Here is a 7,750-nt window from a genome sequence, read left to right as displayed (position 1 = left end):
ATGTGTAATACAACGAAAATCAAGTAGTTAGTTTTTTCTGCATTAATTATTGAATTTAAATTAAATGTTAATGTATTAGCATTTTTTATTAATTAATTAATTCAAATACAATATAGATCGACATCTTATTGGCTTCTACATGAGTTTAAAATGTAAAAATAATAAATTATTTCTCGATTTCTTGCATATTTTTCTTTTCAATTGTATTCAATAACTGTTTCAGGTTTTCTTCTGAGAAATAAAACAATGATTGCTGGCAAAGCATCTTCAGAAATTCATTTTATTTGTCCTAAAATTTGAAAATGATTCAAAATTAATTTAATTTCCTAGAAACACCTCAGTATTTTTCGTTGAAAGGACTCTTAAAAGAAATAAAAATCTTCCCTTTTGTCTAGTACATATACAGTGCATAGTGATTTCTGTTTTTTGCTCATAAAACTACTTCTATATAGAAGATAAAACGAAGACTTTTCTGTCGCCATGGATACATAAAATCTGTTGGGAACGATTGATCCAACTTGAAGCTGTTTATCCCACTTTTAAAAAGAATCAAGAACGTTTAAAGTCTGTCCATAAATCAATATCGATAAAATCACAGTCAAAATTCTCTTTTTTTTTAAACAAAAATCGTAATTATACAAGAACCTCAAAGGTATTTTTAGCTAAAATTAATTTATCTAAAAATATTTGTATAAAATAAAATAGAGGATGGAAAATTGAGTTTATCCAGGTACTTTTTGCTCTATATAAATATCAAACAGATTAAAAACATTTTCAATAAAATTTTGTGACCCTCCTGGCCTTGAGAACCTGCAAGCAGCGCCTTAATTTTTATGAAAACACGATTAAAATTTTTTAAAACAGTTTTATAAGTCTGAAAAAATTTAACCAAGGTCAGTTTTTCTTCTGTTAAAATTGCTGCTAAGCCTTTTTATGACCTACATTTCCTATTCATTCATCTACCCCTTATTGAAAATCGATATCAATTAGGAACAATTAGCAATCAAGTGTACGGCAGATTCGAGCTCCATTTTATTGCCTATTCGTTGAATAAAATCACCTTTTTTACTCTGCTCTTTCTGAGGTCTAGACAAGATAACGTCAAAAATGCCTTTCAAACCGTGTTTTTTTTATTTTATCTTTAGAATTTTAAGCAGTTTTTCTTTAAAAAGTTGTTTTTGGAGAAACCAGTTGGATTTTTAAAGCATCTTTTGAAACCTTTTTTGCACGAACTTGAAGCTGAAATGTTTTATTTTCATGTCAGGAGTTTTCTTGTAAAATCTAAGCTGATATTGGTGGGAAAAAAGAAATGTATTTTGTGCTGGAGATTCTTAATAATTTTGAATAAATTTTAGCGAAAATTATGCAACAGATTTTTGCCAACAGACAAAAAATCTAAACACTAATCCTAATTTTTCAAGATTTTGGACTTTTTGGCGCGAAATGTGACCTTTTTGGGGTTAAATTCGGATAAATGCGGAAACCCAAAATTGGTGGGTTTATTCCAGCTGTTTTTTGTGCAAGAAACCCGTGGTGCATTTTTGTGTATTGAAAAATGGGCAAACCCTCCTTAAAATTGTATAATTCTTGCTCATTTTGATTATAAACTCATTAAAATTACTTTTTTTAATAATTTTCAGGTTATTTTAAAAGTAAATATTTATTTTCCCGATGAAAGAGGAAAGAGGGCGACCATAATTCATTTCCCCAGCTCCCCATTGAAATTTAATTGCTTTAACAGCCGGTTTTGCGGCCTTTGTGCGTGTGATAATAGCGGAATGAAACACTCGTAGTATATATAGTGTGAGACGTGAATTATTTATTGAGACAATTAGAGAAAAAGCACAAACAATGAAAGAGAGAGATAGAGATACGGACGGGAGGTAGAGAGCGGGTGCGAGGGGGTGGAGAGACAATTAAGAGCGCGGCGCGTCGGGCGTGTGTCCGGCGCCGCATAGTAATGACGATTTAATATGCATTTTGATTTGATATGGACTATAGAGAGAGATAGAGAGCATACTACACACACGTAATACGTACATATACAAACACACACACACATAAATGCACAACGTACATGTAGAGAGAGAGCAGAGAGACGAGATTGCGAGACTAGCGTACGGTCGACAAGAGACAATTACGAGCACGGAAATAATAAACCACGATTGCACACACGAGGACGCCGTACGTATCAATTACAAGACAATCAAATTATAATTAACTTCGTATGTATATATCACACATCAATTTTGGCGGTGTTTCCGTGTAAATCAGTTAGCTCCGGTCGTTTTACATGAATTTATTTTCACAAAATACATATACACAGTGAATAACAGCAACAAAATGATAGAGGCGTCGGAAACTTGAACTGAGTCGACAATAAATTCACATTTATATATCACCGCGACTTAATAGCTATATAATCCGTCGTTTATCACGCTTGTGTCCAGCTCTAGTGAAAAGAATTTTTCTGTTTTTATAGGAAAACTGTTCCAAAAAGGAGCGTTTGCTACACGCTGTAAGTTTATCATCAAAAAATGGAATCAAAAAAGCAGTCGTCTTTGGTCATTAATCGGTTCACTATATAGATTTTATATCCCTTAGTAGTCTGTCTCGTATCAGTTTAGTTATATAGTATTATAAATATAATAAGCGGCGTCAAAAAGGTCGCCCTACCGAAAAATGTGTAAATGCGAGAGCGCTCGAAAACGATTTCATCTCAAAAGTCTATACAATCGTGTCTAGGTGCTATAGCTCGGACAATAAGAAGAGAATGTTATAAGCAGTTGTTTCTTTTCTTTTCTTTTTTATTGCCGCTGCGGACGAAGCGACACATATTCTTGAATACTGCCGCTGGCATTATAGAGAGGAGCAAACGCAGTGCTGAGAACCCGCGGGCTTTGACTCTTGTTCGCGCCCCTCTCGACTAGATAGGGAACCCGCCTAACGAAGAAAGGCTCTGCCTGCAGCGCAGCTATCCTTTTTAAACGTCTGGAGAAACGGTACGCACAACGCTAACAGTGTCCTGCACATGGCGCCACCGGCTTTCAGGTCTCTTCATTCGCCGTGAGGAACTCAAAAGTTGCGCATGCGCATTACATAGGGGGATGTGATTGTTTATATACTCTCTTTCACTCACTGCGCACGATTCAAGTGTTCAGGAGCCTACTGCGCATGTGTCACATCTACTGCGCATGATCCAGTCTTATGAAAGTGTTCTGCGCATGTTACATTTCCTTAAGAAACCCACCGCGCAGCTCAGAAGTCGATTGCGCATTTTAAAAGTGCGCGGGAAACAACTGCAACCTTCGATTTTCACTCAAAATGAAGATAATTATGCGTTAATTAGGAACTCTACTGTTAAACTTAATTTACTAAATCAACTCGACCCTCCAAGCAAGACTAAATTGCACTGCAACCTACTGCGCATGCCAAGCGTGCTTAGTAACCAACTGCGCATTACTTTATTTCAGGAAAAATGCATGCGCAGAAGGTTTTAGTAGGTACCACGCATGCGCAGTAAATCATAACTAAACAACAATCCAACTTTCACTGCGCATGCGTGGATATTAGTGCGTGTTTAGTGCTACTGCGCAGCCGGTGTCGCCATATTGGAACCAAGACACAGCAGTCTACGTTATTTTTACGAGAATAACACACTACACTGAACGCGTTGGTGCGTCGGGGGTGGGGGGTGCGGCCGTGAAGCTCGTTTGAATGACTCATTAGTCAGGCGGTCGCGCCCCCTCCCCTCTTCGCAGCCTGGCGGGAAAATACGTCCACTTTTCACACGAATAATCTCAGGGTAGTCCCTTTCCCGCCAAATTTCGGTAATTGGCTATGGATTTATTGTTGTTCGCTCCATTCATCCCTCGAAATGACTACTACAAAATACACGCAAGGTTTGCTAGTAGAATATTTTCTCAATTTTTAGGGAGCACCTGAGAATTTCTATCCGACACAGAAGAATTTTTCAGACTAGAGGTCGTCAGCGGAATGTCTAAAGCAAAATTTGGACTTTGCTAAAATATGTGTGTACGCGCTGATGAATTTCAAGGGCTATTAAGTTTTAGTATTCACTTACTTCAATTAGAAACTATGGAAGCGTCTGCCTCCCCCACTTTTGTATAAAAGCTCAGTATAATTATGTGGAAGGGTGCTGAGAGAATAAATTCTCAGCTATCACTGCAATCAAAAGGTTTGCAAGCGTGTCTTTCACAATAATGTTCACCGCCTCACATCGATTCGAGTGTAGGTCGACCGTTCTGCAAAATCGAGAAGAGAGGGCGGGGGGTGGAAGGGGCGTGTGTTTTTTTCAGGGGCGAAATTCGAATTTTCTCTCGTCCTACTACGATATAGTATGTGTGGTGTACGGCCTACTTTGCTGTCTAGTATATTTCAATCTATGTTACTCTCGATTTGAACTTGATTCAGGCGATGGCGAGAATTTCCAAAATCAATTATATTTATAATCTCTGTAATTCATAAACGATAATACCTTCTAATCGTTAAAACATCTTTTCTGCTGATTCTACGCCGTCTTCGACACGATCCGTGTGTTATTTCACATTCTCATTTTCCAGCGTACCCAATATAGAATAATTTCTCTTATTTTTTTCGTCTTCATACACACTACATGTAATTTCTGCGGATATATAGATTGGAAACGAGCGGCGTCGTAGTATATAATATAATAGTTTCTTCTCTGTGTGTTTCAGTACATTTGGTAGCGCTTGGAAAATGGGAAAAACGAGACTCGATCGTTGCAAGAAAACACCTGATCAAATGTGATAGTCTAGGAAGCTGCTGTAGAGTGTTCGGAGATTGGGCTAAAACGTACGTTGAGGTTCGGATGGGAGGAGAGGGGCAAGATTATCGGTCCTCTTGGTCAACATCCCCTGAAAGCAAATCATACAAATAGGAAATAATTAAAATAAGATCGTCAACAAACTGGGAAACGATTCTTTTCGTGCAGTGTGACGTCACAAACTGTATTTAAACGTTTAATCTCAATTAGTTTCGGTAATTAAGTGATTGAAACTCATTTAAGAATAAAAACGATCGCTATTGGTGCATGTTTAAAACTCCTGCCGCCCTTTTATTAAACACGAATAACTATTATTATTTTATCTAAATTCGCCAGAGATCAGAATGACGCTTCGGCAGCCGCCATCTTTTTAAAATGGTGGCTGCCAAAGCGTCTTTCTGATCTTTAACGAATTTAGATAAAGTAATCGTTGCAAACACTTTAAATTTGAGTGTAAGTGAATTTAAGCTTCAAACTCATGATGAAAATGGTTTAAAATTAATTTAAATCTTCGTGGAGAGGCTTATCTAAGCCTTTATTTCTGAGGCCAGCAAAGCGTTGATAATTAATCACCGCGTAATGAGAAGCTACGTAACACGCATTAACTGGCGGCTTTGGCGTGTCAAGAGTATAAATCCAGTTAGGAGTGTATCGTGACCGAATCCAATTTGTGATAATACCTTGGGTGTCTACTCGGCTACAGGGAATTGATTACACGCTGCGAGATCGTCTGCTATCGATTTTCGGCTGCACCTGAAAAAGAGAGCGTGCGTCAGAAGTGATAAATTATAGGGTGCAAAATGATAGGGTTGACTGGACCGCAGCCAGAAATTCAATATCGCCGCGCACTCATCCCGCCCGCTGCGTTTTCCTCCTGAGAGATATAAGAAAACGCTTGTCCGGCTCGGTGGCAAAGAGATTGATACGCGGAGAAGAGAGAGAGAAGCAGAAAAATGAACAAGATCTCTTCTAATATCTTTTGCACTCTGTTGCAAAAGTGCCAATCGATATCTCGTCGTTGGCAAAGGCAGGTCAATAGGGAAGAAGGATCTTTGCTTCGTTTGAAGTTTGTAATTTAATTGGATGGCTGCAAAAATTTCATTGATTTAAATCTAAAATAGGTATTAGTTAAAAATTGAAGAGATTTAAAATTTTAATCATGTTAAATTTGTAAAAATTCACGCCTAAATTTGCAGAAATAATAATTTAGGAGAATTTGTAAGATTTTTTAAGTCAATTTCTGACGTAGAGTTGATTTCATAAAAAAAACAGTTGGTAAATAGTTAATTTGATTTAATTTTGAGCATGATCCTTCTTTTGAATTTAACTGAAATTATTTAAACGCAGAAATTAATTTTATATTCAAACAACATTCCAAACCATTAAGCATTCATTAAAAATTTTAAATTAAAAAAGCCAAAAAATCCTCTAGAAAAATATTAAAAATTAAATAACTTTAGTTTTTATTTATTAATTGATTTAACAATCTTTTCTCAGACAACGTCTTTCTCAAAGAGATGTATATCAGTGCATTTAGCAATAAAAATATTACAAACAATGTTAAGTGCTTCTAAAATAATAAAAAAAAATGTCACAGCGCAGTCAGCAGATTTGCTTTTTCCCCTCGAGCGTATGGATATGGGTAATTGCGATAATGCAACTCGGCCTGCGGCTTTTTGCCAAGTACGGAGCAGAGCGGAGAGAGTATAAAAATAAAATAGAAAGAAAGCAAAAGATGCGCCGTCTGAAACCCTTTTCTTGGCAACTAGCACCATTTTTCTGCTTAGGGTGCTCTCGTGTCTCTTTTATCAAAGCAGCGCGGCGCGGCGCACGGCGCTGCCTGGACCGACTTTTTACGGCCGCCCGCTGCTGCACACGCTACTCACGCCGAGGTGCGGCCAGGGACAACTCGGCCTTACGGGCCTCGCCCTTTCATTTCATTCATAACGCTGCCCCAGATTCAGCTAGGCCACGCCTTGATTTATTTACGGCCTAACCGATGCTAATTCCGAGTTTTAAGGGTTGAAGTGGGTGTTTTGGCTGGGGGAAATATTTTTAAAAATTGTAGGAAAGCTGAAATTTAAATTTTTGAGAATAATTAATTCTTTTTTAAGCAACAATCACTTTCTCCTTAGGGAAAATTATGATTTTTTTTAAATTTACCGCCAAATTTTCACATCTGGAACCGAAATCAAGTGAAAAAACATTGGTATACCGTGGAAACTTTTTAAAAATTTGCAAAAATTCTCCTTAATGGAGTTGTGAATCTGGATAAGCCCCGCCCACCAGGAAATGGAGCATTTTCCACCGTCCCTTCTTCCTGAATGAAAAGGGTTTCGAAAACACCTTGCGGACCAATCAGCAAAGTGGTGACCCCATTTCGGCAAATAAAAAGGTGCGTGTGAGGTGCGTGGCGTACCTGATTGCGGTTCAAGCGGTGCGACTCTCGTGGCACGTCGGGGGCCCGTGGTGGGCCCCGGCGGGGCCGTGGAGCCGCCGGTGCACGCTGTCAGGGATGTGCACCTCGATTGGCGAAGCGCTGGGTCGGCGTGCGGCGCTGCTCCCGCCGCGCGCCTCGCGGCTCCCACCCCGCCCGCCACCGCCGCTCTCAGCACGAGGCTGCTGCTTGTGCGCGCCGTACGCACATTTGACCAGGATCGAATGCTACCTAAGCATGTTGTGCACGGGGTGCGTGAGCAGGCCGCCCCCCGAGACCGCCCCCGCCCCCCGCCGCCCCCGCCGAGACCGCATACATGCAATCGCAGAGGATGCACCGCGGCGACCGCGAGGCAAAAGTGCGTGCGTCTCGCGGGTGCGTACGCGGCGCCGGCCGTCGGATCTCCGCCCCCCGACTCCGACACAACCACCACCACCCCCCGGTCCCCGCCGCCCCTGCCCTCCCTGCCGCTGCTCATTCTCGGCTCCTGGTCGCACCACTCGCAC

The 7,750-nt window shown here is 40.0% G+C and overlaps 1 long non-coding RNA gene across 1 annotated transcript; it reads right to left on the bottom strand.

Annotated features, from left to right (window-relative positions):
- Positions 1-1,797: 1,797 nt before the first annotated feature.
- On the bottom strand, positions 1,798-7,400 carry LOC135936855 (uncharacterized). Its single transcript, XR_010574400.1, has 3 exons — positions 7,227-7,400; positions 5,488-5,560; positions 1,798-4,898 (listed from the first exon to the last, which is right to left on the bottom strand). It is a non-coding gene; the product is annotated as an uncharacterized LOC135936855 (long non-coding RNA).
- Between the last annotated feature and the right edge of the window lie 350 nt (positions 7,401-7,750).

Source organism: Cloeon dipterum, chromosome 2 (genome assembly GCF_949628265.1).
Source record: "Cloeon dipterum chromosome 2, ieCloDipt1.1, whole genome shotgun sequence".
Lineage (NCBI taxonomy): Eukaryota > Metazoa > Arthropoda > Insecta > Ephemeroptera > Baetidae > Cloeon > Cloeon dipterum.
This window is presented reverse-complemented; position numbering and strand designations above follow the sequence as displayed.